At 40.9% G+C, this 6,503-nt stretch overlaps 1 pseudogene; it reads right to left on the bottom strand.

Moving 5' to 3' along the window:
- Positions 1 to 332: 332 nt before the first annotated feature.
- Positions 333 to 4,963, bottom strand: LOC114580766 (annotated as a pseudogene).
- Between the last annotated feature and the right edge of the window lie 1,540 nt (positions 4,964 to 6,503).

Genomic DNA, 6,503 nt, shown 5'->3' with positions numbered 1-6,503 from the left:
TGAATTCAATTATAGGTTTCAGTGACCTGTTGGGATTTCTAAGCTCAATATATGTCATGACCCAACCCGACCGGGACGGATCCCGCTTGCATCCGGCCGCGACGAAGCTTTCAAATCCAGGATCTGGCTTTGGAATTTGTTTCAGAACTTTCTTCCAAACATAACACAGACAGCAAAACACAGAGCAACTATAAACATCCAAACACAGCGCAGTTCATCTATCTTTTCTTACATCAAAATAATCTTATACAGATACAGTACATAACTTCAGATGGAAAGAACAGAACAGAAAAATCATGACTGTACAAAAAACAAAAGTATCAAGTACCTAATCATAGATCAGACTCAGAACGTCTAGTCCAATACCTCCTTCTCTTTCCCAGAACCTGAAAACCACGCAGAAACAAGGATGAGCTAACAGCTCAGAAAGACATCAATCACCAATCAAAATCATCATAAACTCACATAAGAAATCACATCAGAAAAGTATCCGTAAAGAATTCGTACAATCATACAGAAATCGTATAACAGACAGAACAGATAATAGCTCAATCGGAAATCAAACATCGAATACTGAAACTGAAATCATATAATAAATCTTTCATGTCACAGAGCAGACAGAATCATACGGAATAATCAGAGTCGTACAGAAATCAGATAAAATCACATTACAGCTTTACAGAACAGATAATTTCAGAACAGAACTTCCTTCCAGATGTCGGAACTTCCCCTCTTCCCCTTATGGCTCCCTTTTTGTGCATATAGCACCAGAACTTCCCCTCATAGCTCCCTTTTGTGCCTATAGCACCAGAACAGAATATATATACAGAATTTCAGATTTCAGAACTTCCCCTTATGTCTCCCTTCCCGGACCTAGACAACGAAATCACAAAGGATTTCGGCCCCTTATAACTCCCTTCTGATAGCATACAAATAATCAATTCATGCAAATCATCTTATTTCAGAAATTCAGAAATCGTACGAAAATTCAGCGGCATAACGACAGTATACGAAATTTACACAAAATTCACATATTTAGAAATTCACCAAATTACCATAGAACATTCACAACAATATTATAAGACTTTCATTGTACTGACAAAATATTTTTCAACATCTTGATAATTTGTAGATCAATTAAAACACGGCAGAATCTGAAATGTCTGGTACAAATCTTCCAGAAAATACTCAAAATGTGCATAATTATCATCTCAGAGACATACTAAAAGTTACGCAGCAAAACCTTTGTCAGAGGAAAATAATACCAGAAATTCGCTAATGGAAACAAAATTCGGAACATAAAATGCGTCAAAAATCTCGTTTCTGAAAATTGAGAAAGGCGGAATGTTCCTTACCTCGAGTCAGTCAACTTCTCTAACTGTCACAACGGACGAAAACAGACCGGAGTCGCCCAAAAATCCTCTTTTCCTTCATTTTTCTCTCTCCTAGACGTCCTTTTCCTTTCAAAAAATATCTTATTCTTATATATCCAGACTGATCATCCCGGACGATCGCACTTCGTCTCTGGACGATTTGGCTCTGGACGAATTTTGTCCAGATGAAATTAATTACCGTCACGGATGACTTGGGCTATGGATGATTTTCTTCCAGACGAAATTAATTATCGTCCCGTACGACTTGCCCTCTAGACGATTTTCATCCAGACGATCCGAATTTCGTCCAGACGAACCATGCAACCATAACTGTTTTCCTGCACAACCTGTACCGATCGTCCCGGACGATCAAACTTCGTCCGGACAAACCTGGGAGCAAAAATGGTCTTTACAATCTCCCCAACTTCAGAAAAATGTCGTCCTCGACATTGCCAAACCAAAACTCAGTCAGAAAAGATACGGATATGCTTGCCTCATGTCTGACTCCTTCTCCCAAGTCGCTTCTCGTGCTGTTTGGTGCTTCCACTGAACTTTAACCATAGGAATTTGTTTACTTCTTAACTTACGAACATCATAAGCCAAAATCAACTCAGGTTTTTCTTCATACCTCAGATTCTCCTGAATCTTCACTTCATCAGCAGATAATTTCTTTCCATAATCAGATATCCACTTTTTCAAAGTAGATACGTGAAAAATATTATGAACATCAGACATCTGATCAGATAGTAACAGTCTGTAAGCAGACTTACCAATCCTTTCAAGGATTTCAAACGGTCCAACATACCTTGGACTAAGCTTACTCACCCTTCCAAATCTGCTGACTCCTTTCATCGGACTAACCTTGACAAAGACAAAGTCACCAATCTGAAATTCCACAAATCTGTGCTTCTAATTGTAATACTTCTGTTGTCGATCTTGTGCAGCTTTCAATCTTTCTTTAATCAAATTGATTTTTTTAACAGTTTCATCCACAAATATAGCACCCATTTCTTGTCTATCTTTACCTCAGTCAGAGTCAAAGGAGTTCTACACTTTCGGCCATACAAAGCTTCATAAGGTGACATACCAATGCTGGACTGAAAACTGTTATTATAAGCAAATTCGATCAAAGGAATATGATCTTCCCAGCTTCCTCCAAAGTCCAAGACACATAATCGCAGAAGATCTTCCAATACCTGGATAGTTCTCTCAGACTGTCCGTCAGTTTGCGGATGAAAAGACGTACTGAAATGCAACCTCGTACCCAATCCTTACTGAATAGTCGGAGTCTGACTTCTGAGCTTCCTGAATCATTTCTTCCAGGGAAGACTGAATGTTCATCTGAGTCAAAATACCAGAATCCGCACCAGTAGAGGAAATCACCTCTAACTATAACCTCTCCATGTCTCGTATCAGATAGTCATCAAAAGTGAGTTGAATACCTGATAATCCAGAAGACTTCCTGCTCAGAGCATCTGCCACCACATTAGCCTTGCTAGGCTGATACTGAATCGTCAGGTCATAGTCCTTGATCAACTCAAGCCATCTTCTTTGCCTCAAATTCAAATCCTTCTGAGTGAATATATACTTCAAGCTCTTATGATCCGTTAAGATCTCACATCTGACGCCATACAAGTAGTGACGCCAAATCTTCAAAGCAAAAACAACTGCAGCCAACTCCAAATCATGCATCGGGTAATTCTTTTCATGTGGTTTCAACTGTCTCGAAGCATAAGTAATTACCCTATCATGCTGCATCAGAACACAGCCCAAACCTTTCAGTGAAGTATCACTGAACACCTGAAATCCTTCCGTACCTGACGGAAGTGCTAACACTGGAGCTGAAGTTAAACAATCATTCAACTTCTAAAAACTAGCTTCACACTCCAATATCCAAATAAAAGCTACTGACTTTTGAGTCAGTCTCATCAGAGGCGTAGAAATCTGAGAAAATCCCTTCACAATATTCTATAATATCTGGCCATGCCTAAGAAACTACGTACCTCAAATACCATAGTAGGCCTTGGCCAATCAGCAACAGCTTGAATCTTCTGGGGATCAACAGAGATACCTTCACCGCTCACCACATGCCCCAAAAAAGAAAGGCTCTTCAACCAGAATTCACACTTGGAAAACTTAGCATATAATTGATGCTGTCTTAAAGTCTCCAATACAATGCTCAAATGTCTGGTATGATCTTCCTCAGAAGCAGAATACACCAGAATATCGTCGATAAAGACGATTACAAACTGATCCAGATACTCCTTGAGCACTATGTTCATCAGATCCATGAAAATAGCAGGTGCATTGGTTACCCCAAAAGGCATAACCAAAAACTCGTAGTGCCCATACCGAGTACTGAAAGCTATTTTCAACACATCAGCTTCCTTCACCTTCACCTGATAATATCCAGATCTCAAATTAATCTTCGAAAATACAAAAGAACCAGAAAGTTGATCAAACAAGTCATCAATCCGTGGTAATGGATACTTGTTCTTGATCGTGACTTTATTCAAATCTCTATAATCAACACACATACGGAGTGTTCCATCCTTCTTCTTCATAAATAGTATAGGTGCTCCCCAAGGAGAAACACTAGCACGAATAAATCCTCTATCCACCAACTCCTGGAGCTGAACTTTCAAATCAGAAAGTTTCTTCGGTGCCATCCTGTACAGAGCTTTCGATATCGGAGATGTATCCGAAAAAATATCAATAGAGAACTCAACATCTCTATCCGAAGGTAAGCCAACCAACTCCTCAGGAAATACATCTGAAAACTCCCGTACAATCGGTATATCAGAAAGAGAACTCACATCTATGTTCATATCCCGTATAGAAGCCAAAAATACTGGGCAACCTTTCTTCCACAATCTTTTGACTTCCAACATAAAAATCAAACAAGATAAAACTCCTCTTAATCCTTGAAATACACATCTCTCACCATCCATAAGCAAGCTCACTTGCTTCTTCAAACAGTCAATCTGAGCCTCATACAGACTCAGCCAATCCATACCCAAAATCATATCATAAGAAGAAATCGACAACAAAATCAAACTCGATTTCCACTTATTGCCAGAAATATCAATCTCACAAAAACAAAATTTTCGGGCAATCAAATTGCTTCCAGCCGGCAAAATAACAGAAAGAGAAACCGGTAGCAAAATAGAATCCAGACGCAAAGCATCAAAACAACGCTCGGAAAGAAATGAGTGACTGGCTCCAGAGTCAAACAAAACACGACAGGGCTGATCAGAAATATGAATCGTACCTGTCACCACATCCGGAGCGTCTCGAGCCTCCTGCTGACTCAAACTGTATACTCGAGGCTGAACTGGAGCTGGAGCTACTGAACCACTAGACTCCCGCCGACTACCAATGGGTGGTCTCCGTGCCACAGAACTCGACCCACCACCTCTACCACCAGAGGATCCTTCAGTCACAGTGCATGGAGGAACAATCCTCGGCCTTCCTGCTAAACCAACAGGTCTAGTATCAGATCGGAACTCAGATCGTCTATCAAATCCAGCCTGTGGACACTCTGCAATCCGATGTCCTGGCTGACCATATCTGAAGCACTGACCAGTCATCTTGTAACACTGGCCAAAATGTCATCGTCCACAACTTTGGCACACAGGTGCCCCACTGATAGATCCAGAACTAGTCGTACTGGTAGTGGCTGGAGTCTCCGGAAATAAATCTCCTCTTGCCAGAAGAACCACCGCTAGAAGCATCACCCCCAAACCTCTTCCTGTTCGCAGTCAACCGCTGTTGAGTAGCCATTAGATCATTCTCTATCAAACGAGCTCTCTCCACAAGCTCAGAGAAATCAGAAATATGAAATGGCACTAAAGGCTGCCTCAGACTATCTCGTAGTCCCCTCAGAAATCGATAGCACTTCTCAGCAGAAGTACTCACTAACTGCGGAGCATATCTGGCTAAAGAAGTAAACTCTGCCTCATACTGCATAACAGTCCTGCTCCCCTGAACAAGTCTCAGAAAAGTCTCATGCATCTGCTGTCGCGTAGAAGGAGGTACAAACCACGATCGGCATTCCTCAGAAAATTCTTCCCAAGTAATCAACGAATTTAACTTCCCTTGAAATTTTGCCTCCTGCTGGCCTATCCACCAGCGCTCTGCTTTCCCATCTAACAGAAAAACTGCCAATGGTACTTTCCTGTCCGACGGACACTGCATACCGTCAAAAGTCTTCTCTAACCTTCTCAACCATTCTTCAGCTGCTCTGGGCTCCACAGTGCCCTCAAACCTCGGAGGTTTCAATCTCAGAAACAACTGCAGATGTCTATCTATATCCTCAGATCACACAGTAGAGGCTCTACTCTGAGTCTCGCTCATCATTTGAGCAATCAATGTAACAAACTGAGAAAGTGTATCAGAACCAACCACTGAGGCCGTACTACTCACCAGAGCTGCCTGACTAGCACTCTTCCCATCTGTCATATCAGGGTCTGGCAGATCCATGATCACACAGAAAACTAAGCACAAAACAACAGAATAAAAATTCAGATAACCAAAACTACCTCAGACAGACTCACAGATCACTTCATATAGCTCTGTCTTACAATCCAAATTCCAAAATCATTGCTCTGATACCACTCAAGCTTGTCACGACCCAACCCGACCGGGACAGATCCCGCTCGCATCAGGCCGCGATGGAGCTTTCAAATCCAGGATCTGGCTTTGGAATTTGTTTCATAACTTTCTTCCAAACATAACACAGACAGAAAAACACAGAGCTACTATAAACATCCAGACACAACGCAGTTCATCTATCTTTTCTTTCATCAAAATAATCATATACAGATACAGTATATGGCTTCAGACGGAAAGAACAGAACAGAATAGAAAAACCATGACTGTATAAAAATCAAAAGTATCAAGTACCTAATCATAGATCAGACTCAGAACGTCTAGTCCAAGACCTCCTTCCCTTTTCCAGAACCTGAAAATCACGCAGAAACAAGGATGAGCTAACAGCTCAGCAAGACATCAATCACCAATCAAAATCATCAGAAACTCACATCAGAAATCACATCAGAAAAGTATCCGTATAGAATTCGTACAATCATACAGAAATCGTATAACAGACAGATTAGATAATAGCTCAAT

This window comes from Dendrobium catenatum, unplaced genomic scaffold (assembly GCF_001605985.2).
Source record: "Dendrobium catenatum unplaced genomic scaffold, ASM160598v2 fragScaff_scaffold_1252, whole genome shotgun sequence".
NCBI lineage: Eukaryota > Viridiplantae > Streptophyta > Magnoliopsida > Asparagales > Orchidaceae > Dendrobium > Dendrobium catenatum.
This window is presented reverse-complemented; position numbering and strand designations above follow the sequence as displayed.